This window comes from Pinus tabuliformis, chromosome 7 (genome assembly GCF_031772625.1).
Source record: "Pinus tabuliformis cultivar Carrire ecotype Pingquan chromosome 7, CPIR1, whole genome shotgun sequence".
NCBI classification, from domain to species: Eukaryota; Viridiplantae; Streptophyta; class Pinopsida; order Pinales; family Pinaceae; genus Pinus; species Pinus tabuliformis.
This window is the reverse complement of record NC_142293.1, coordinates 380,075,672-380,102,282: the sequence shown is the minus strand read 5'-3', so window position 1 is coordinate 380,102,282 and position 26,611 is coordinate 380,075,672. Positions and strand designations below refer to the sequence as shown.

Here is a 26,611-nt window from a genome sequence, read left to right as displayed (position 1 = left end):
TCCACAACAATGTATGTATCAACCAGATGGAAAATACATATAAAATTCCCCTGTATTAACAGAATAAATTAAGTAGATATTAAATGTACTTGGATGATACCCTTCATAGGCCAAACCCCATGCTTTATAACTACAATATGTGAGTCATATGGATGCAAATATTGTAGCTCTTACCTCACAACCTCGATACCTACATTATGCCCCTTTGACAACTACATGGTAGAAATTTCTCTTGTAGACTTGACCAATTTTCCTAAAACATCACGAGAATCTCCCAAGTTGGAAACATAAAGCACCCCACCACAAACCATCCCTATTGAACAGCAAGACCCAACTACTGCAAGCTATGGATTTGTAGGCCATGCCTCTGTAACAAGAGATAAAAACCCCTCTTCTGTTGCTAAAAGGCATTTTGAATCACATCAACAGACATCACATGTTGCTCCATTGCAAATTCTGCAAAATTACAACCCCCACTTAGTACTGTATAATGGATAAAATCACAATGAATGTTGCACCATTACAATTTTCCACCTTTTAATAGTCATTCAACCAACAAGTTCAACCCTTCACTAAATATTAGCAGAAGGATTAACTAAAGGGGATAATGATATCAATAAGAATAAAATAAATACAAGAATGATAGGAATGTTGCGAGCGATATATGGCATATTTTTGCAACATATTGGAAATACCAACTTGGCTTGTGAATATAGTTTTTTAAATTGGCTATAGTTGTAATTCTCTCTCGCAAGTTTCTTCTTTGTACTTTAGTGTTTCAAATTAACATATATTAAATTCACCGGAATAATCTGAAATGGACTCAAATGTCAGTTAAAACAATTACAAGAACCTTTGAGTTATAAAGCTACTTACAAAGGGAAAAAAAAATAATATGATCAAAGATAATATGTTCAATTTAATTCCTGATTAAACCCAGAAAAATAGGCACATAAACAAGTAATTGTAGCCATCTTCTAGGCCAATTAACACAACTCCATCTGCATAACAAGGATATCTTCAATGAGAACACCACATAATGTAAAATCTATTTTTTTTGGTCAAAAGTATAGGGGTATGTTGATAGGCAGAGCAGTTCATAAAATCGTTCATAAAGAAGGAACAATATGTGCATAAAGTTGGAATGCAAATCCTTTCAAAGCCTCCCATAATACATATCGGAAATAACAAATATTATGAATCTGCAAAAAGAACTTGAAAGCAATGATACAACATGAGCAACAAATGCTGACAAAATATATAAGATTAAAAACAGGAAAAACAATTTTGTGGATAGAGGAACTTTTGAAAGGTTTTAGCTTCAAGAAATATAAATGGTGTTGTTCATTGTTCACCATATCTGGATAATGATGAATCTAGATAAGTGCAAGTGATGGAAGTCCAACTAATAATGTACCAACAAGTAACAACATGCCACCATTTTAACTTCAAAAACATATGACATCTATGGACAATTGAGATTGAATACCTTATCAACATGAACATAGGAAGTTATCCAAAAATAAATAAAGAATTTTCCCTGCAACATTCTCCATAAGATATTTCAAACAAGCAACAAAAAGGAAAGTAAAAAATTGTGAAAAATGTGTATGCTCCCAAAGCATGCTAGAACTCTCATCTTCGTCAAGCATGGCCTATTTAAGAATCACACAATGTTGAAGGTCAAACAATAAAACCAAATTATTATGTTATTCTTGTTTCTTGGGAATAGGGATATCTTAATCTATTAAAGGGAGTGGATACCATAACAAAAAACTAGATCATGATACAATTTCTTCTAATCTATCAAAGACTCTCTATATTATCAAATATACTTAGGCAGTGATACCATTCTTGGATCCAAGGATAATCCAAAAAAAGGCATGTGCAGAATGACTATGTACACTGGAAGTAGTTAATTCAGAACTAAGGCCAACACTATTGATTGATTAATTTAGGAAGATATATAAATTTAACCCCTTTAATTATTCCCATTAACCTAAAAGACATAATAATACTGAAAACTAGAATGATTTTTTGTAAGATCAAAACTAGTCTTATTCCTACAAAGTCAATTTTGGTATGCCACATAATTAAATGTTTGAAACAAAATGTCAAATAAAAAAGAAATACTTACCACACAATGCAATTGCAATTTTCAAGCCATTATTTACAATATGGTCGAGTTATGATTGAGTTCCTCCTCATTTCTAACATAACCATTTGCCCCACCCATCTTCATTGTTGCATCATAAGTGTCTGCATCATGCCACCTGAGGACACAAGCAACCTCATCATCGAATCACATAATTTTAACATTTTTCAAAAACATACCATCTTCCATCGTAAAGAGGCAATATTATATGTCCATAATAATATTTTGTATACTTCTCTAATTTTCTTTCATCAGCACACCTCTTTTATTCTCTTCAATTGATACTTCAATAAAATTAACTAGTGTAATCAAAGAGCAACATAAAACATAAAAATTAAATCCTACTTTCCAGATGATATGACTATTAATCTTGACATTATCTGAGTGTATATTTTACTTTTGGTGATGGTTGGATGGGAATTGCTATGGGTTGAAGTTAACATGTGAGACAATCTAAATAAATCCCTTTCATATGCTGCCCCTTGTTTCATGAATTGTTATGGTTCCTTATTGAAGCCTCGCTGTTGATACAACAGGTGCTTGCACCACATTTTCTATAGGAATTTAATATCATTTGAAAAGTCCAGAGTAAGATGGTAGTCAACAATTACAATAAAAAAGTAAATATTCCTAATGATTGGAAACTTTTATATATAAATATATAAATATATATATATATATATATATATATATATATAACCCTTTAGACAATGAGGTGTGCTGGATGGAATATTTAATACATAACAAATAAATAAAAGCATATTTGATAAAAGTTACATGTCATATTCATCCATATAAACACATCTCATAAAAAAGTGTTTAGAAACATATTTTTCTCCTCGATCAATCAACCATAAAGAAGCCCATTACATTATGAGACCCATTGACATAGGGAAAACAACTAAATATGTTAAGACACTTACATCCTACAGTGGCTTAGACCTCACAACCATTGTGAGAGCTCAAAGCATGGGTTGGGTTAGTAGAAGTGATAGAATCCACAACAATTTAATTGAGTATTTCTTATTGAGAAATTTAATGGTGAGGTAACTAAGTTTGATATCTAGGCACAACAATTTACAATTACTCTCAGAACCAAAGATACCCACAAGGTGGATGGACTATTATCAACTAAAAATTAACTAAAATTTAATTCAATGTAGACAGACTCACATTTGAGCCTTGAACTTAGCATATTCAACTCAAAATTAAAGGAAACATACTACTTTCTCAATTCTCAAAATTAAAAGAAATGAACTACTTTAGTAATTGAATTTTAATTACTCTCTTTTTGTTCAATATGGAATTGACTAAATGTCCAACAACATTAATAATACTAGCAATTGGAATTTAACTCCTTGAACTAACCCTTTGAATTATAATTGTTGAATTAGTCTTTATCTAATTATGAGAGTATCTAAATGTCCAACAACATTGACAATATGAGTAACTAATTAGTTTATTATACAATCTTAATAGCTTTTAATAAACTCTTCTTTTAATAAAACTAATAAGTAACTTTGACTTTGATTTTAAGGTTATGGTCATCTTATTTCAAATGATTAAGATTGTTTGTTGAATTGAAAGATGCCTTATAACAATTTATTGTAATGTCAATGTGGTTGACTTTGTATTTTCTGCATATAGTTTACATGGAGAAATTACGTCTATAAAGCAAAAACAGTGACATTGCAGCCACATGGTTCTTATTAACAATTCTAATAACAATAAATTAAATTTTAATTTTAAAATAAAATAATGTTATATTTAATTTAAAGAATTTTAATAATATTATAAATTAAAATAATTAAATTTATAAATAAATATTTAATTAACTTGTAAATCTAAATTTAAAATGTATTTTTAATACAGATTAAAAATAAATTTTTATCTATTAAAAAAATATTAATTTAAAATATTCAAAATTTTAATTAAATATTAAATAATTTCAATATTCATCATCAAAATTTGGTCTTGTTACATCAAAAATCTTGCATATAGTGCATATCTCGGGGCCATGCCAATTTATTTTCTGCAGATTCTCCCATACAAGATTTTTATTATGATATACCAGCCATATGAAAAGTATAACTTTTATAGGAGCTTTAGTTTTCCAAAAGGTGTATAAAATTTGGTGTTCCCCCTGTCTGGCGACCATGTTGGATAGAGCATAGTATGTGTTAGCAACTATAATGTTATCAGTTGCCATCCTTCCCGACCATACAATTTTGTCCTGCGATCCTGTGCAACAAATGCCGAGATGCTTCATTATAGATATAGTCTGATTCCACTCTCGTTCCTTTTGGCCAGTGAACCCCAATTCCTGGGCTTTTTTCCATATAGGGAGCGGTCCATGCTAGCCATTTATAACTTGACCCCAGAAGAAAATGCTTCACCCATTCAGATGTTGGATAATTCTCTTAGAGATGGTGAAATCCATTCCAGCACCCAAGATTGGGTCAATGCCAATAAGAATATGGTTGCCTGACTGAAATCTCCATGCAAGGTGGTGGATAAAAAACTTTTCAACTTTCAGGAAACTTAGCCAGATAGCAGATCCTTGTTTGATGCCAATGGTGCCATTTCTATACCAAACGCTGAAATCTTTATCCTTTAGATACTTGTGTTGAATGATCTTGCTCCATGTGCTAGCTCCAAATAAACCCCTCCAGAGGGATTTTATGAGCAATGCTCCACTGAAACGATGAAGGTCCATGATTCCCCAACCACCCATACCCTTTGGGAGAGTGATGTTTGATAATTTGGTCAAGTGATATTTTTTCCCATTTGGGCTTCCCCCCAAGATGAAGTTTGCCATGAGGTGGTTTAGATTGTTAATGATGGAAGCAGGGATATGGAAGAGATGAGCCCAATAGACCCCCAATTGCGACAGAACAACTTGTGTGAGGATAACCCGTCCCCCTAAAGACAGGCATCTAAACTCCCACCCAGAGATCCTTTTGAAGAATCAATCAACAAGCCATTGCCAATCAACGATTCTATAGCAAGTGGGTTTGATACGATAACCAAGATATTTCAAACCATTTTGTATAGGCCTTGCCTCAATACCAAATAAATCTTTGATATATGCAACAATCTCCAAGTCAGATTGTCCATGATATAGAATAGATTTATTAACATTCATGTGCAACCCAGATGCATTAGCAAATCTACTGAAAATGTGAAAAAGATATAACCAAGAAAAACGACAGAGCATACCCATAATAAGAATGTCGTCAACAAAGAGGTTATGTGAAATGTTGATGTTATTTCCCATCTTCAGTGGCTGAAATTGATCCTCCAGGACCACTTTTTTAATATGCAAACTTAGACAGTCCATGACAAGAATGAATAAAAGAGGGGATAGTGAACATCCCTGTCGGAGACCCCTGCCAGCCCAGAAGAACCTTGTTGGATACCCATTAATAATGACAGCATAGTTTACATTATCCACACAGGCCATAATCCAATTAACACATCTAGGGTGTAAACCAATCTTGATAAGGACGAGTCGGAGAAAACCCCAGTCCAGACAGTCATATGCTTTTCAAAGATCAATCTATAGTATAGCAGCTTCAAGATGTTTGGTGTGAATCAAGTGCATTCCTTCCTGTGCATTTGCCACAACATCATGGATGAGTCTGTCCAGGAGAAAACCATGTTGTTCTGGGGTGATGTAGTGCGAGAGAGTTCTATGCATACGGCCAGCAATAGTCTTTGATATGATTTTGTAAATGACGTTGCACAGAGAAATAGACCTGAAGTCAGTGAAACCCTTTGCAGAGTTGTTTTTAGGAATGAGGGCGATATATGTGGAAGTTATCTTATGATGGATGAAGCTCGTGGTCTTGGATTCCTCAATCATGCCCAGAAGGTCAACTTTGAGAGTGTAAAAAAAATGAGTGAATAGTTCGATCATCCATCCATCAGGACCAAGGATTTTATCACCTTTAAAAGACTTGAGAACGCCCAAAAGTTCTTCTTCAGAGACTTCCATAAAGAAATCATCATTTTTCTCAGAATCATACATAATTGGGTATGGATCAGTACCCCAAACAATGTCTTCAGCAGAAATATTTTCATTGTTGCCATAAGCCATTTGGAAGAAATGGACAGCAACATCACTGATCCCCTCTTGAGTTTGGTGTAAGTGACCATCAATGTTTGTAATCTCCCATATGGTGTTTATATTACGGCGATGGTTAGCATATTTGTGAAAGAATTTGGTATTGCGGTCACATTCCTTCAACCATAACGCCCTGCTCTTTAATCTCCATGTGGATTATTCCATAGTAAGGAGCTGCTTCTTCCTAAGTTCCAGTGATAGAATATTGGAGAAGATGACAACAGGAAGATGATGAGTAGACATGGAGGAATGGATAGAGTCAAGTTTATTTTGTAAATCGACAAGCTCCTTTCTATTGTCCCTGATTTTCTTTTTATGCCAGTGTTTGACGGTCCCCCGGAGGGAGTCAAGTTTATCCAGAATGTTGACCATGGGGGAGTTACTAGCTAAACAAAGTCGGTCCCAAGTTTCCAGCACCAGTTTGTTAAAATCAGGGTCCCTCAAAGTTGATCTGTTGAATTTGAAGGGGATGCCCGTGCGAAGTTCCATTTTCCTCCATTTAAGAGTGATGGGTCTATCATCCGATATGAAGTTACTGATGATGTTTTCCCAGACATCCCCCAGACGGCCCAACAATTGTTCATGGATCAGAAAGCGATCCAGTCTCTTTGTGACATATGTCGTGCCAGTGCGTCAATTGTCCCAGGTAGGGGCAATTTTGGTGGGGCAAATGTCCACAAAGTTGTGCATGAGAATGACATCTTGTATTTTCCCAGCAAGAGGGTCAACTTTCTTGAAACATCCCCAAACTTCATCCAAACAGATAGTGCCATCGAAACATTTATAGGCCTTTATATTGATCCAGTTGGGATCCCATAAAGCCACGAGACCGCCTGAGAGACCTGCAGCAGCAGTAGCAGATATATACCAGTTCGAAAACATTTTCCGAAAGTATTGGACAATGCAGGGAACATTATGCATAGTTTCTTGAATAAGGATAATGAAGGGTTGTAAAGACAAAAAAAATATGTTTGAGGGCTAAGTATTTTGGGGCAGTCCCCAGACCCCAGATATTAAGGGAAATAATGCACGTCATGGGAGATCTTTCTTGGGCTGCCGTGCTCTAAGGGCCCATGAGGGGGAGATGTTAGCAATGGGGATGTCAACCAAAAATCGCTCCCTGAAAATGACGACTACCTCGGTTTTGTTTTCTTCGCATAGTAATGTTGCCCGCCGAGGTAGGGCTGATGTGGGGAGATGATTGACCCCCAGGCTTGTGGATAGTGAGGGTATAGAGATCTAAAGTCTTCCTTTGTAAGAGGAAGTCCAGGTCACTCCCGACAGAATTTGTAGGCGATGCAGTAGGTGAATTTGGGGGGGTAACGCTGAGGCATGGACCTTTATCCTTTCACTGACGGCGAGGTGGTGCCAGGGGGCAACATATGCTACGTGCGAGGTGGAGGGTATGTCCTGATATGGCTGAGGAGCAGAAAAAGGGGTTAGAATGTCCTGACTAGTGGTAGGCTCAGGTGGCGGATGACATATGAAAGTTGGTGGACTGTCAGAAAGAGGAAAGTTCGATTTGGGAGAGACATTTGGGGATGATGGAATAGTAATGGGTGATGAAACTATTGAACTGAATGCATGTGGAAGATTGGAATTTTTGTCTGGATGCATACCTGGATGATGTAAATGTTGTTTATGTGGCACAACCCGTTGTCCATTGTGGCTCGGTCGACCCGTGTCAGAGCGGGACACCGTGGCACCATTGTAGCATCTTCTGCCATGAAAGTGTCCACGAGGTCGAAAAGGGCACTGTACATGCATATGACCCATTCGGTGACAGAAAGAGCATCTGAAAGGTACCCCCAATAGTCCAGCCTTTGCTGGAGGTAGGTGTCGCCCCAATGAAGTTCAATGTGATCTGGAAAGCCACCGCGATAATCTTTCTCAATGAGAATCTAGGAAACCCTCTTGTCCTGCGCCCCTAGACAACGTGGGTCAACATAGATAAATTTGCTGATGGCATTGCCAATATTAGTGAGTGCCTGTTTGGTCCATAATTCAAGTGGTAGGCCTAGTAATTTGACCCAGACCAGTTTGTTGGAAGGCGTATTGTGAAGAGGATTGTACCCTATGTACCTTTTATGAAGGGCAAGGAAACTTTTTCCATGTATCCATAGAATGGCTTTAATTTTCTCCAAGTCCTCCTCACTGAGAAAATGAAAACTGTACCATCCCTTCAATAGCCTCACAACCGTAGGCAAGTACCCAAGCATAGACTTCCACTTCTTGTCAATCCATTTACGCATCTTAGAGTCCTCCATCTCTGAGAAATACCATCTACCAACTAAGGCATGTTTTTAGAGACTGTTAATATGATCCACCATAGTATCGTTGTCCAAAGCTAAAGCCGGAGGTGGTGGAGCAGTTTTTATAGAGTGGTGTTTTGAATGACGATGATGAAGTGCATGCCTGCCACCCAGCTGATCAAGAGGCGCATGAGCGACATTTGGCACATTGTCGTCGCCCAGGATAGTACGCCATGCATCAAGTGACCAGGGACTACTTTGGCGGATGTGGTCAGTACAACCAATACGGCGGGATTCAACATCCATGGTGGCACGAATAAGTGTTGAGTTGGCAGATATGTCAGAGATATAATCCGCCATGGGATTGTTGTTCGAGGAGAGGGTGGTGTATAAGTCAACAGTCCTTGATAAGCTAATAAATGTAGGCAGGACTGATGAGGGGGAAAAAGGAATGTCTGATGCGGTGAATGGACCTCCCAGCTTTGGGATCACCAATCTCAAAGAAAGAGGCGATACGTGAGTGTGTGAGGTACATATAATATTAAGAGTCGGGAGGTCGGACATTGTCGAGTGAATAGTCCAAAAAGGGAAAAATAAAGAGATACTGACAGAGGGAATTATACGCCAGATTAGACTGATGTGATAATAAATATTCACATGGAAATGCGTCTGGTTGACGCGTTGATTTAGAAGACATGCACTGCCAGTAATAGCCAACGCCACTCAAAACCAGTGGGAAAATGATATGAATCACCCAGAAAAAACCAGTTGACGGAGAAAGAGAACCGAAAGTAAAACTAAATACGTCGAAGGTGGCGAGCTATGACAGAAAAGAAACCAAAAATTGTGGAAAGAACAATCCAAACAAAATGGAAGATACATCCAATTTGGTAATTATGGCATAGAACTGGAGTAATTATAGTGATGGAAGTTACAAAAACCTGGAGAATGGCATAAAATCTAGCTGAAAGAAAAATTATTTCATTATGCTCCAAATGCATGTGCTAACACCAAACTTGTGACACCTCATCAACTACAGGCTGAGCGCACCACTTAGGTATGAGCGAGGAGGAATGGCCAATACTAGCAACGGACATTGGCCTAGTTTAGGTGTGTTCCCATTGAACATGTAGCATTGAGACCTTGGGCACTAGATGCTGGTAGGGACGCCCGGGCACAAGCTCGTCAGGCCACCACGAGTAGAGACGACAGATAGAACAACACTTGCAAAAGGTACACATCACCCACATTAGGTGATGGGAGCGCCAGATGATCTGGTGGCTCTCACAGCCCCCCCGCAACCCTACGACGTGCGAAGGTTAAAACATGGAGGATGTGCGGAGGATGCCATGTGTCGACAACGTGAACCTCCCATACAACCTCACGGCATGAAACTTCTGCCTCTAACATGCATGAAATGCTGCCATGTGTCCCTGCATAAGTCATTCAACGCGCTTCCACACCACACTACCTGTCGCTTACCATACACTGCCACGTAGCCTCCACTCATATCCCCTTGTCCCGCTCCTCCATGTTCACATCATACTCCACGTCGCCCGTAATGTTAGCCTCCACATCCTTGCACTCCGACCATTCGCCGCCCTCCATGTGTCCCAGCTTCATTGCTCAGTGCACCACCCAGATGTCACGAGGGCAGAAGGGACACACTACAAGATTGGATAGAGAAAACAACTTCCCATCCGACCAGTGATAAAATTTGAAGGGCCTGTCTTAATTTCAATTAGAAGGGCATATATTCATGCTGTCCTTCCATAATGAGAAGCTTAAAAAAAAAATTCATTTCAATTGATAACAATATCTTATCTTTACATTTCATTTTCACAAGAAAAAAAAAAACTAACAATATTTGTGTTAATGAAAAATTATTACATATAGCAGAATTTTCCAAATATACCCCATTTCACATATAGCTTCATAGAAATTGTTAGAGTGGAGACTAAAGTCTTAACTATGTTTGGGTGTGCACCAAACGAGAGTGACAACACAAAGTATTATGATATTTTTGGTGTGTCAAGAAGTGCCACACCTAATGAGTTGAAGAAGGCTTATAGAAAAGTTGTCATCAAAAATCACCTTGATAAGGGTGGGGATCCAGAAAAATTCAAAGAATTGGCTCAGGATTATGAAGTCTTGAGTGATCTAGAAAAAAAGAGAGATATATGATCAATATGATAAGGGTGGATATCTAGAAAAATTCAAAGAATTGGCTCAGGATTATGAAGTCTTGAGTGATCCAGAAAAAAAGGGAGATATATGATCAATATGGAAAAGATGCGCTGAAAGAGGGAATGGGAGGAGGAAGTGCTTCCCATAATCCATTTGACATATTTGAGTCATTCTTTGGAGGATCTAGTTTAGGAGGTGGTAGCTCAAGGGGTTGAACGCAAAAGCAAGTTGAAGATGTTGTACATCTTATGAAGGTTTCTTTGGAGGACCTGTACAATGGAACATCCAGAAAGCTATCACTCTCGAGAAATGTTATATGTTCAAAGTGTAAGGGGAAAGGCTCTAAATCTGGTGCTTCTACTCGATGTATGGGATTCGAGAGTTTAAACTTTCCTAAATGACAATTTAGAGCACACTTTCGAATAAAATTTTTATTGGAGTTAAAATTGTTACTGGAATGGTCAATTTTTAAAAAAAATCGAAGAATCAAAAGTATATAGATTCCCCTCATGAAAAGTATGAAATTGGTGGGCTCCAGTATTGCAGCAATGATGCTGCAACTCCTGGGACTCCCTTCTTTACTTTTATCAACCCGGTTTTTCGTAACAAACTTGGAAGTGACGGTGCTATATGCACAAGTACTAGCTCTTGCCGCAGGCTGTCACTTGATCAACTGGCACAAGTTCGCTAGGAGCTTAAGCCAACTTTTATGAGCTCTTAGAAGAATCTTTTAACTGTGATGGATGAAAGCTAACTCAAAAGAGGCTAGTCTACTTGCAGAAAGAAGCTGAAAGTTGAAAGGAAATGCAAACCCTAGCAAACCTTAGTTTTACCGACTAATCCTACTGGTGCAAGAAAAGAAATGAAAGCTGTGGGAATGGATGCCGTTGACTCTTGGAAAGGTAAAATTCATGTGACTAAGCTACTTCTGAAGTAAAATCAGGAGGAAACATCTTTTTGTATTTTTGAGTAATCTTGCAGAATTATTATGCATGCGCTTTAACTGTTTTTGACGGTGCAGCGGTTGATTGGCGAAAGGAGATGGAGTGGGCACTTGCAGGAGGTTGGGAAGGTGAGAAGAGGGCCTAAGGGGTCCCTAGCACCCTTCCAGAGAGTCTCATAGTGATTAGATCTCGGAAAACTGTTCACGTGAACTTTTACAGGAAGTCTGCAGGGGTTCTACAGGAAGTTCTACAGGAACGACCGAAAGAGGATTTTAGAGGATTGATGGAGGAAAAATGATGGGGAAGTGGAAATGAAGGATGGATAATATTTTTAAGAGGTTTGGGACCTGGTAAATGAAGCTAAGGAGTGATGAAGATGGTTGGATTTGTTCAAGGATGGAGAAAGCAATGCTGCACAAAAATATAGAAATTAGGGCAAATTGGGAAAGTGTGGCGAATGAAGGGAAGGAATCTTGGATTAGGGGTTAGAACAGGTTGGGTGATGGAGGAAGGGTAGGTAGGAATGTATTATAGGTACTCTACACACTATTTTCCAAAACTGATCAAACAAAGACTAGAAAAACTAGAGATCTATCTATTTTGACCTAATCTAACCTAAAAACCAGAAACATGATGAACATAAGTTTATAGACAGGAAATCATGCAATATAGCTATGGGAACTAAGAAAGAACAGATCTAAACATGAAGACACAACTAGTATCAACTTCGCCAATTCCAAATCTAACACTAGCAATTGCATTGGAAGGCAAAAACAATGTTTTTGTGGTAGCAAGTGTACCTTGGTCTCAATTCATGATCCCAAGGAGGGAGAACTGAGATCAAGGGCTGCTTGGTAGCCTTTTTGTGGATATTTTATATCACCAAACTGTCAAATCAACCTGAAGCATGAAAAGTAATCTTAATCATCAAAAACAACCTAAGTAACAAAGCAAGATCTTAACCTAAATACCATAAATTATTATATGAATGCAAGGAAAACACATAAAAGTACACAAAGGAGGTACTGGAACTTGGGTTGGGCCCAACCCTAAGAGCTACAGCCTCCTAAGAAAGCTCAGAGCTGGTGCAAAGCGAAATTTATCTCCATTACTCAAAAAATAATAGTCATGTCACAAAAATGTTTACAGCAAGAGCTCGAAAATGCGCTGAAATGCAGAGATGCACTCAAGTGCGAAAAACAACTGTTCAATAGCTAAACTACCAAGGCTTGAATCCTTCCTACTTATGCAACACGAGGACTCCCAACAGTCCTCCTTAATTTTTCCTTAACTTTAGGAGCTTGGTTGTTCAAAACTGCAGTTAATCAGCCACTTCAAAAAACCTGCTTGGCTGCCCCTTGAAATCATCTTTGGTGGGCTGTTGAACTCCAAGCTAATGGTGGAGAACTCAAGGAAGGGGTGATTTAGTGCAGGAGACACCCCTCCTACAAATCCTCAGCTTTGTTCCTTCGTATTTGGTTGTCAACTTGCTCATAAATGCCTGACCTTCGTCCAAAAGATGTCCAAAAATTTGCAATAAGCACGAATTAGACTTTGTGGTCAAGTGACTATTCTCATTCATTTAATTAACATAAATATATTCAAACGCATGCATAAAAATATGAAGAATGGTGGATTAATCGAGAATAATAGGCAAAATGAGCCCATAAAGTTACCCATTTTTGGGGCTCATCAGAAATCTATTTGGATAATCATTCAACCCATCACAACATCATAAAAATGTTTGGAAATCTAGTAGATTAAGTGTCCCGTTAGGTTTGAATGTAAAATATAATGAATTCCAACGATATGACACACTCGTTTAAAACATTATGACAATAATTTTCACCAAACTTTCTTATAAGATTGATTGTTTACCCATTTCCAAACTCATCAGAACTTGGTAGAACTTTTGTTGTGTAAAGTAATTGATATCCAATATTCTATTATAATGTGTTTAAAGCCTTTCCAAGTGTAAATTGTCCCTATATTGTGTCCATCAAATTTTAGCATTAGATTCTGTTATACATTGCTTTTCTATAATGAGATGCCAAGATTTTGGTATGAAGGTCTCTATTAGGCAACTAGTTCCTGGGATGATACAACAAATGCAACATGTCTACCCCGATTGTAGAGGTTCAGGCGAGACAACCAGTGACAATGATAAGTGTGGTCACTAGTAGTGTAAAGGGAACAAAGTTGTTCAAGACAAGGAAGTGTTAGAAGTACACGTTGAGAAGGGAATGCAGCATGGACAGAGGACAATGTTTCAGGGTGAAGTTGATGAGGCGTCGAACACTATAACTGGGAACATTGTTTCTGTACTACAATTGAAAGACCATTCTAACTTGAAACGAAAGGGACTCCAATTTCCCCTTACTCATCTTGATGGAAGGCCAGGAGAGATAATCAAACCTATTCAATATAAAGCAATAAATGAAGGTATGCCTCAATATAAAAGGCCTTTCGTGAAAGGTCGTATGTACATTCATTTCAATGTTGAGTTTCCAGATTTTGGAGCACTTTCCCCAGAACACCCCAGAACAATGTAAGGCATTGGACATTATCCTGCTTCCACGTCTAACTTCTTATATGACATACATGGAGTTGGATGAATGTGAAGGGACAATTTTGCAAAATTTCAATATTGAGGATGAACTAAGAAGGAGACAACAACAACAATATCAAGAAGCATATGAAGAGGATGACGAACCTCAGGGTCAACATGTGCAGTGTGCACAACAATTATTTAGGCTAGTTTGTGAGAGGTGACCGTGTGTAGTGTGCATTGTATTTTGTGATTAAGGATCTTCTTGGAAGTTCTATTGAGTTGAGATCAAGGGGAATAAGTAGCATAATTCTTATGAATTCTTTTAGAATTTAATGAATGATTACAAATGGTTGCATTCATTCGCTCTATGTGAAGCTTAGATCTGAGTTTAGTTCATCAGATTGAGAAGTAGATGCAAGACACATGGTGATAGTGGTAGTGCTCATCTCGTGGAATAGACAATTAATATCGCTCAACTGGAAATACATTTTTTGCAGAATGTATTTGTAACAACTTCAACTTGTAAATGGTGTTGACAAAGATAGTCAAGTGAGTCTATAACTCATAGGTCAAAGATCAATTCTCTAAGTATTGCTATATGTTAAGCAATGTAAAAAAAAAAAAAATCAAATTTCTAGATGTTAAGTCATGGTCAATCTATGAGATTTGGTGCAATTACAAATGGGAAATTGTCATTGTTTTCCTATTAAAATACCCAGTCCCAGTCCCAGGTATAATCCATTTATTTAATGAGATTGAATGATGGTAAGAATTGTAAAACCCATTTCAAACCAAGGTTGAAAGGTGATAGAATTGACATGACCAAATATTTGCTTTTGCGTTTTAGACTTGTCATACAAATGAATGATCTTTTGGGTTGTTGAGAAATATCTGTAAAAATGGTGGCATACAAATGAATTCTATTTTGGGTTATCCATAATTATCTGTAAAAATGGCTCTTTCACAATTGCAAAAATGGCAAATGGCTACTTCGATGCTCGCAATTCTCTGATTAAATGGGGTGATAAAAATAAAATCCTCGGCAGTGGTCACTGACCCTGAGTAATACTAATCAGCTAAGCTTGTGGAACGATAATTAGGCTCTCCTCCAGTAATGAGCGGTTGTCTTCTTAGACAAGGTATATCAAAGGTATGTGAGAGCAAGAGAAGGCCAGCGAATTAATGTAAATAGATTTCTATCTTCTGAACAACACGACACACCCCACCAGATGACACACCCCACCAAAGGCATAATAGGAAAAAATATCAGTGTCGTGCCCGCCATTATGAATGTTGGCCTCGAAAATTCAATGCAACAACCTCCATTACAAATTCAACGCAACAACCTCCATTACAAGTTACCCATTACTTTTTTTAATGATGCAAAAACCTCCCCTGCATACCACTACCCTAGACTCTAGACAGTCAAAGAACAAGGCATCGAGGCATGTTGCAACTAGACCCTGGCGCTAGCCCAGAGAACCGGGGTAATAGGTAACCAAAATTTTCAGAGACAACCTAAATTTTCAGAAATATTAGGTGGACAGGCAGCCCTTCAAATGACATTTTATAATGTTATTTTTTTTAAAACTTGTAGAAATCAAATTTAATTTTTTTTTTTTTTTTTTTTTTTGATGGTTAAATTTTGTTGAGCACTTATCTAAGGTGCCAAAGGCCTCTTGAAGGGCTCTGACGTGTTCAATTTTGAACACTGCATTTGACGACTAGGACAGGTTTCACACCAGGTGGATAGCTGAGGTAGGGGCTACAGAGCCAGACACATGTCGACCCCTCGTTTCTCCTCCACCACCCCAAGGTCCTCCAAGAATAGGAGCTCGACAATGTGAAGTAATGCCAGGTGGCACCTACCATTACGGGGGACCAATGGAAAGTGAACACGTGTTCATGCCTCCCATGTGTCTCAAATAATACCTATACAAGCCCCTGAAAGGCCATATTTTACGCTCGTCGTGGGAATTGTTTGTTATGAAATCAAGTCTGTATGTAACTGTGGTTTGGAGCTATTAATTCCTAATTCCTAATCTTTGATCGAAGAACCTTTCCTTCTACCCTTATCCTATTCAATTTTGGAGTTGTCTTTAGTGTGATTTTTTAAACTTTTTCGTGTCGGTAAAATTTGAGTTCAAATATTGATTTGTGTTATTCAAATTAGTTTTTTTAATGTACATATGGATTTAGAACTCTGGAAAATCCCTAAGGCATTTTGATTATGGAAATTACCCATCAAACTTGTGATTTCAATAATTTCCTACTAAATTTTAGAAAAATTACACCATAAAAATCCACCAAAAAAACTTCTAAAAAATCACACTAAAAAAAATTCCATTCAATTTTAATGGCATTCTTTGACATTAAGCTTTAATAGTGAGAAATCCAAATTTCTAGCCCCTGCACACACATTGTGAGAAGAGGCCGCCTTTGTCACTTCTACTGCTGCGGAAGGAATCCTACTCTCGACATCTCAAAGCATGCATGAAAACTGTGGGATTGTGTCGTCGTTAGTTGAAACTTAACAAGGATCTAGGGTCTGGTGCTTCCGTCTACCAACCCTTAAACCTTCTTCTCTAGCGCACCCCCTCCCCATGCCAGTTTGAGTCTCGAGTTACATGTTTGTTTCTTACTGTACCGTTCCATGGGTCTACACGTGGTACTTTGCTTCCTGTCACCAAAATCCTGGGACTAGTTCATACAATGGCCTCTTCCATTCCTAATGAGGATCATGTAAAGGGAAAAGCAGAAGAGGTGATCGTTTATCGTTTTAGCACCCATGTCAAGGCTAGGAGATTTCCTGCATCACCTATCAGGCTTGGGAAATGTCCCCATGGTTCAATTGAACAAATGGACATGCCAACTATGTACATGGAGTTTAAAGGAACCCAGCCATCATCGTTGGAATTGATGCGAGATCTAAAGAGAGTAGAAACAAAGGGCAACCCTTATGTTAATTGCAGGGTCTCTGAACTTGGATACGTGGCTACTCTGGCCCACCGTTTGAATAGATGGACATCGGCGTTATTACCAGAATTATTTATGGCTGGATTTTTTTTACAGTGGATAACTTATTTTGTACCAGGTAGAATGTCACGTTTAATATTTGGAGTTTGAATCTGGTGGAAATTTTGATGTGAAATCTTGATTTGTGTTATTTAAACTAGTTTTTTTACTGTATATATGGATTCAGTGCAAATTAATGGAAGCATAATAACGATTCTATAATGCGGAATAAACATGTAAAAGAATCGAAAACTTGAATGCCCAAGAAATCATACCTCCGGCCATTGATGCTACTCACACTCTGATGTATTTTGTACACTACACAACTCTAAAATAAATTCCTTCTGTTGCTCGAATATGGAAAATCAAGACCTAGTAGTTCGGTAAAGACTCGAACGCCAAAGCCAAAGCATGTGCATGACAGTGGAAATAGAAAACCAAACGAGGTTATTGAAAAGAGAATAACAAAAGGATTCCTCGAAAAGGCAACACCCGCAAAGGCGGTGCATGAAAAACAAACATCAGCGAAGGCGGTGTCTGAAAAACAAACTGCAAGCAAGCTGCCCAAAATCGAACAGCATCAAAGATCACGCCTAAGAAAAATACGCCAAGCAGGATGCAGCAGGAATCAAACAATGAGGAGCAGCAACAACAACATAGATAAAAAATTCACCCAAATTCTCTCATCCGTGTGGCACTTCCAAGCTTTGCTCACTCTAACTTGATGGTGTAAGACTGAAGGGGATTGAGTGAGTGAGCTTGGGGACCAAACAGAAGTATTTATAGCCAATATTCCATCAATCTTTTGCTGGCTATGTGTCAAGTGTTCCATAGAACATGGTAGAGAACTGCAGAGGGAGTAATGGACCACTCTAGGAGCTCCCAACAAGAATTCAATCAACAACAATTGGTTTCCGTAATTATTGGAAACGGTGGCAGATGGTGACCGAATCATCGACGGCCATTGTGGGAGCTAACATTTTCCCACTTGGTCCATACTTCCAATCTAATGTCTCATCTTAAAACCCACTGATAATCTGTATTAAGTAATAGATACATGAATCATGGTGATAAGTCCTCTAATGATGAGTATTATCTTCCATGTATTACTATGTATTTATTTCTATTAAAATTTATGTGGCAACAATTTCTTAATGAATAAACCTTATGTTTATTCTTGGTCCTACATAGATGAATTCTCTCAAATCAAATTAAGGTGCACATAAATATGAGAAAAACATCACAATAATTAAGAATTTCATTAAAATAACATTGTCCATACAATGAGAAACTACATAATGGAACCAAGTCCCATATTCATTACATGATCCTTGAATTTAAACGGTGGCGTGCCCTTAGTCAAAAGATCAATGATCATCAACTCAGCACTGATGTGCTCAATGACCACTTTCTTTTCTTTAACACGTTCCCTTATAGCTAAATACTTAATGTCAATGTGTTTATTTTGACTCCCACTTTTGTTGTTTTTAGCCATAAAAACAACAACTGAATTATCGCAATACATTCTCAATGGCTTAGAGATAGAATCCATAATTCTAAGCCCATAAATGAAACTCTTAAGCCATACACCATGTAAAGTAGCCTCAAAACAGGAGACGAACTCAGCTTCCATAGTGGAAGTAGCAATCAAGGTCTGCTTGGCACTCCTCCATGATACAGCTCCACCGGCCATCATAAAAATGTATCCTGATGTTGATTTGCATGAACCAACACATCCAGCAAAGTCAGAATCTGAGTAGCCAATTACCTCCAAATTTTCCATCCGTCTATACATAAGCATGTAGTTTTTGGTTCCTTGAAAATACCTCATTACTTTCTTTGTAGCTCTCTTGTGGTTTAAACCTGGATCACTTTGATATCGTCCCAACATTCCCACAACAAATGCAATGTTAGGTCTTGTACAAACCTGAGCATACATTAGGCTTCCGACAATAGAAGCATATGGAATGTTCTTCATTTGTTCCCTTTCAAAGTTGTTCTTTGGGAATTGGTTCAAATTGAACCTATGAGCCTTCACAATGGGAGATACAATTGGTGAACAATCCTTCATCTGAAATCTCTCTAAAATTTTATTAATATAGGTTTCTTGAGACAAACCCAAGATGCCTCGAAATCTATCTCTATGGATATTAATGCCAATGACATAAGATGCCTCACCCATATCCTTCATATTCAAATTTTTAGAGAGGAATTGTTTCACCTCATGTAACAAACCCTTATCATTGGTTGCTAGCAAAATGTCATCCACATATAAAACAAGAAAACAGATTTTACTCCCACTGACTTTCAGGTATATACATTGATCCATAATGTTTTCTACAAAACCAAATGAAGAAATTACATTATGGAATTTCAAATACCATTGGCGGGATGCTTGTTTTAAACCATATAATGATTTATTGAGCTTGCAAACCAATTTCTCACCATCACTAGAGGGGAATCCTTCAGGTTGTTTCATGTAAACCTCCTCCTCTAGATCTCCATTGAGAAATGTCGTTTTCACATCCATTTGTTGCAACTCCAAGTCAAAATGGGCTACTAATGCCATAATAATGCGCAAGGAATCTTTCTTAGATACAGGAGAGAAAGTCTCCGTGTAATTGATTCCTTCTTTCTGAGTGAATCCCTTAGCAACAAGTCTTTCCTTGTATCTCTCAATGTTGCCCAATGAGTCTTTCTTAGTCTTATAGACCCATTTACATCCAATGTCTTTTGCACCATTAGGCAACTCAACAAGATCCCAAACTTCGTTACTCTTTATAGAATTCATCTCTTCCTTCATGGCATCGTACCATAATTCTGGTTCTTTGCAACTCATGGCTTGTGAAAAAGACTTGGGATCATTTTCAGCTCCAATGTTGTACTCAGAGTCTTGCAGATACACAACATAATCATCAGGAATTGCTGATCTTTTTGGTCTAGTAGATCTTCTTAATGTTGTACCATCATCTTCCTGAGAAGTATGTGGTTCAACTCGTTGTTCAAAAGTTCTTGGCAACTCTTTAACTACCTGATCTACTGGAATGTCGTCAACATCTTGTGGAACTTCAACAATTGGTTGTTCAACACCAGTTTGTACTTGAGGGGCGCTATGAACAATAATCAATCTATCACTTGAGGTGGAAGGTTGAGATTCTGAATTATCCTTCTCAGAAACTATGTTCCTGGTTTGATTTCTCCCACTGATCAAGTCATTTTCAAGAAACTTTGCATTTCTTGATTCCATAATCCTAGTGCTGTGAGATGGACAATAAAAGTTGTAACCTTTAGACCTTTTAGCATATCCAATGAAATACCCACTAATGGCCCTTGGGTCCAGCTTCTTCTATTGTGGATTATATATTCTCACTTCAGACGGGCATCCCCAAACACGCATATGTGGCAAACTCGGTTTCCAAGCTTTCCATAATTCAAATGGCGTTTTAGGAACAACCTTGGTTGGAACTCGGTTTAATATATACACTGCCATCTTAAGTGCTTCAGTCCACAAGGATTTAGGAATATTGGAGCTGCTAAGCATACTCCGCACCATGTCCAATAATGTTCGGTTTCTTCCTTCTGATACACCATTCTGGTCGGGTGAACCAGGCATAGTGTATTGGGCAACAATCCCATGCTCTTAAAGAAATTTTGAAAATGGCCCAAGTGCTTTTCCATCTTCTGTGTATCTACCAAAATATTCTCCACCTCTATATGATCTTACGATCTTAATTTGCTTGCCGCATTGTTTCTCTACTTCAGCCTTAAAGATCTTAATGGCATCTAATGCTTCGTTCTTTTTATGAAGCATGTAGAGATACATATATCGTGAGTAATCATCTATAAAAGAGATGAAGTATCTCTGACCATGTAAGTCCATGTCTGGACTACATATATCAGTATGTATGATCTCTAATATGTCCAAACTCCTATTGGCACCTTTCTTTGACTTGTTGGTCTGCTTTCCCTTTATGCAGTCCACACAAGTCTCAAAATCAGTAAAATCCAGTGTATTAAGTATCCCTTAATTTACTAATCTTTTAATTCTTTCTATGGAGATATGACCTAATCTCCGGTGCCATAATTTAGAGGAATCTTCATTAATAACACATCTTTTAGTGCCAGTGTGAACAAGCATTGAATCATAAGTAACATTGTTTTGTAAATTAATGCAATAAAGACCATTAGACAAAATACCATTCCCAACACAATTAGATTTATAAAATAAACTGAAGGATGTTTCTGAAAGGTTGAAGGAATATCCAAAATGTACAAGTCTTGGAATTGAAATCAAGTTTCTAGAAAATCTTGGAACATAGAAGGTCTTTTCTAATTCTAAAACAAAGCCACTACTTAAAGTTAAATAGCATGTTCCTATAGCTTCCACATGCGAGCCCATCTTGTTTCCTGATAAGATGCTTTGCTCACTTCCCACTGGCTTCCTTAGGTTTTGCAAACCCTCCAAGGAATTCGAAATGTGAATTATTGATCCAGAATCAATCCACCAGGTGTTAATATTGACATTAACCATATTAGATTCATAACAAACAAATGGTATTGGTTTACCTTTGTCCGCAAGCCATTTCTAAAATTTGGCGCATTCCTTCTTCATGTGTCCCTTCTTTTTACAGAAGAAACACTTGGAATCCTTCTTGATATCGGCTTGGGGAGGTACTTTACCTTTCCCTTTCTGATTGGCTTGAGATTTTCCCTTTCCTCGCGTTGCCAGCATTGCACTTTCTCCCAGTTCCATCACTAGTCTCCCTTCCTCTTGAACACACATGGTCATGAGTTCATTAATTGACCATTTATCCTTATGTGTGTTGTATGAGATTTTGAAGGGTCCGTATTGGTGCGGAAGGGTGTTTAGGATGTAGTGCACTAGGAAGGACTCCGATATTTCAACCTTGAGTTTCTTCAATTGAACCATAGTGTCCCTCATTTTCATGATGTGCTCGCGTACACCATTCACACTGGTGAGCCTTAGGGATGAGAACTTCATGATTAGGGTGCTTGCTAATGCCTTGTCTGAAGTGACGAATTGATCATCAATGGCTTTTAGCAAGTCTCGGACCTTTTCATGCTGATCAACGGAACCACGAATACCAGCTGAAATTTTAGTCTTAATGAACATTATGCTTAGGCGATTAGATTGCTGCCATCGTTCATAAAGCGTGATGTCTGTTGTAGTGCTGGTATTAGTGAGTGCTGGTGGTTCATCTTTCCTAATAGCATAGTCTATGTCCATCCACCCCAAATGAAGGAGAACTCTCTCCTTCCAGACCTTATAGTTATCTCCCTTAAGTTCAGGGATATCACAACGAATATCAGAGAAATTTGCAGGTTGTATAACTGCATAAAATTAAATATCATACGCTTATGTTAAAATTGAGGCCTAAAAATAAAATTTCATGCTTTACCAATGTAAACCATGCTTACAAATTGAATCTAATGACATAAAAATTGTCTGTGGACTAAATTTTCAATTCAAGCAGATTCAATTATTCTTTATGACAGAATTTATCAAATTATTCACTTAATTCATAATTCTAAAGGGTATATTATGATTATAATTTGATATAAATTCTATCTTAGATTTGAACTTTATGATAAAACTATTAATTCATAATTCCTGTGGGGAAGTTATGAATAATTTGATATTTTATCCTAATTAATTATATAAATATAATAAAAATTCTTGTGGGATAAAATTTATTATATTTAATATAATTAATTTCTAAATATTCTTTATGTGATCCTAATCAATCATAACATATAATATTATTTAATTAGAGATGTTGTGGCTATTCTCTAATCAATTAAAAATTATATGGATCACTTAGACATTATTTCTTTTATGCATAAAAATTAGCTTGATATGAGAATAATGATAATTTGCATAAATAAAACTATAATATTCATGCATAACATTCAACGATGGGTCTCGTATACTCATCCAAAATAGCATGTATTTAGAGCAGAAATAATCAATTCATGCAAATTAAATATGAGCATAATTAATAAATTTTGCACAACAATTATCCAAAATTGCGTATAACCAAATAAATATTATAAGCATAAAAATTGAGCAAAAATTAGACATATTTCCAAATAAATGCCTTAATTCAGAAAATTTTCAAAATATCGAATTTAGCCAAATAGAGCATGTCTATAAACACCAAGGCGGAGATAAAAAATGCTCTGATACCAAATGTTAGTTGAATGGAAGCATAATAACAATTCTATAATGCGGAATAAACACGTAAAATAATCGAAAACTTGAATGCCCAAAAAATCATACCTCCGGCCATTGATGCTACTCACACTCCGATGTATTTTGTACACAACACAGCTGTAAAATAAATTCCTTCTGCTGCTCAAATATGGAAAATCAAGACCTAGTAGTTCAGTAAAGACTCGAATGCCAAAGCCAAAGCATGTGCATGACAGTGGAAATAGAAAACCAAACGAGGTTATTGAAAAGAGAATAACAAAAGGATTCATTGAAAAGGCAACACTTGCAAAGGCGGTGCATGAAAAACGAACATCAGTGAAGGTGGTGTCTAAAAAATAAACTGCAAGCAGCAGCATAGATAAAAAATTCACCTAAAGTCTCTCATCTGTGTGGCACTTCCAAGCTCTACTCACTCTAACTTGATGGTGTAAGACTGAAGGGGATTGAGTGAGTGAGCTTGAGGACCAAACATAAGTATTTATAGCCAAGCTTCCATCAAGCTTTTGCTGGCTATGTGTCAAGTGTTCCATAGAACATGGTAGAGAACTGCAGAGAGAGTAATGGACCACTCCAGGAGCTCCCAACAAGAATTCAATCAACAACAGCTGGTTTCCATTATTATTGGAAACGACGGCAAATGGTGATTGAATCATCGACAACCATTGTGGGAGCTAACATTTAGCATCATGAAAAGCTCCTAGGGCACTTCTATTGTGCAAGGTTTACCCATCAATCTTGTGATTTCAATGAATTCCTATTGGATTTTAGAGAAATTAGACCAGAAATATCCACTGAAAAAACTTCCAAAAATTTGCACTAAAGACAATTCCTTAATATTTGTCCTTTTGTCTTAGCTCCATTTAATGCAGAGTTCAAGACATGGAATTTGGACTATTTGTGGATTTTGTAAAGACACACAAATCCACACTGGAGCAATTTATCTCTGGAGTGTTGCACTAATAATTTAACAAAGTGCAAACCTATTGCCCTGTAAAAACATGGTTTAAATTTCTATGAAATAGGGTTCTCAATGTGAGCTATATGAAATTGTCCACTCAGAAAAAATAACCAACAGACATTAAAATTATATATATAATAATTTTTGGTCGAATGTAATGTATTAATAGTATGAAGGAAAGTCATGTAAATTAAAAAACAATTTTGATATATATATACAAATACGTAAATCAGTGTGGATTAAAAAAATTTTAAGCTGGTGAGTATGAAATGAATATGTGATTAAGGTGAGTAAAATTCATGCCATATATATATAATTAATTGATTTGATAATTTTTTTTATATTAATATAAATTAAAATAATTAGTTGTTATTAAATATAGAAAAATGAATATCTATTTTAATATTCGAATTTTATTTTTTTTAATAATATATAACCTTTTTTTTATAATTATTTTTAATGAATTTTACTTTATAAAAAATATTTTGGATTTTAAATATTTTCATTATAACTATTGGCTTATTTAGAAAAGAATTGAAAATTTATTTTAAAACATTATAAATATTATGTAATTATTTCTAGTTTTAATTTCTTGAAAGTTTTGGATTTAAAAATTAGTTAAATTTGTTGTAAATTAGCGATAAATATTATTATATTAATAATCTAGACATAAATTAAAAGTAATATTAAATTTTAAAAAACAATAGATTAATTATACAGGTTTAGAATTATTATATATAAAAATAAAGATAAAAATGTATGGTATTATTATAATAATATTAAGAGGAGTGAAATGATCATTTCGATGTATAATTATGACGACTATGATGATTAATGTCCACTAAGGCTTATATGGTCTATCAGACCTTAAGAAGGTAATAGATTAAATAGGATTCTTTAACATTTTATTTATATGCTCAAAAAGAAGTGAGAGAAGGGTTCCCAAATCACCATAGTTTTGATGAGTTAAAATGTTAAGAAGGTTGTCAAAGGACAATAGCTCTAGTGGTAGCTAACGAGTTTAATTCACCCTCTATGTGGGTTCTATTCTTTGAAGACAAGTTAGATTGTGTCGAATGTTTGACTAGTAATTCCTATAAGCTTGAAGGGGATTGAATGTGAGTATAAGGTGGACAATCTAAGAGAAAGTGTTTTAATGTGATTATAAGATGGACAATCTAAGAGAAAGTGAAATTGAGTATAAGATGGACAATTTAAGAGAAAGTGTTTTAATGTGAGTACAAGATTCAATCCTCCCAGGTTTGGTGGCAAAATCTTTCATGTGAGTATAAGATGGACAATCTAAGAGAAAGTGGTTTTTATTTTCAACCCTTCTAGGATTGGTGACAAACTCTTTCATCCCAAGGTGTTTTGATAATTCACCAATGCTTGCACAAGTGACAACCTCTTTCATCCCACTGTGTTTTGAGAATTCACCAATGCCTAGTTTCACTATGAAGCTCATGAGAATTAGTTCTAATCTTGGAAATGTTCATTTTCATCTTAACACTAGTCAAGACAAAGAGATAATTTTGGTTTTCCAAATTGGGGTTGATCACCTCCTTATAATATTGCACTTTCCTTTTTCCCTCCAACTCTTTATTTTCCCACAATTTCTCTTTAAATTTGGAAGCAATACTATTTTTAATATTATCTGAATTCTGCAAGATGATCTCCTCTTTATTCCCCAGGGCTCTAGCCAAGACCGGGCATCCTTATGGCGCCCTCACTTCAATCGAAGGTGGAGGTTTTGGCTAAAGTTAGAAGCAATTTTAGGAAACCTCTTTGCATCCATATTGTATAATTTCTTCTTATACATACCAACAGGGATCAAATCTCTTTTCACTCTAAAAGAGGTTTGCATATTAAGAGATTTGATCACTCTCAGCACTTGGTAGATCCAGAGTTAATATGCTAGTTTAATTTCCCCCTTTAAATAGGCTATATTCTACATGAATATTATGGATTCTCAATACCACGGATCAATACCATGGGCCATTTTTATTTTTATTATTTTATTTTGACCGAGTTAAAATGTTTACATTACATTAATCTTTTAATTTAATTTAATTTTTATTTTTATGTGATTTGACTTAGTCAAAATGTTAAATAGGACATTATGTTAAAACATCTCTACTTAAAATAAAATATTTTAATTTTGAAATGAGTTATGGTTTTTGGGCAAGTG

The 26,611-nt window shown here is 36.5% G+C and overlaps 1 pseudogene; it reads left to right on the top strand.

The window, feature by feature from the left end:
* Positions 1 to 10,504: 10,504 nt before the first annotated feature.
* LOC149247574 (dnaJ protein homolog ANJ1 pseudogene) lies at positions 10,505 to 14,436 on the top strand (annotated as a pseudogene).
* The last annotated feature ends 12,175 nt before the right edge of the window (positions 14,437 to 26,611 follow it).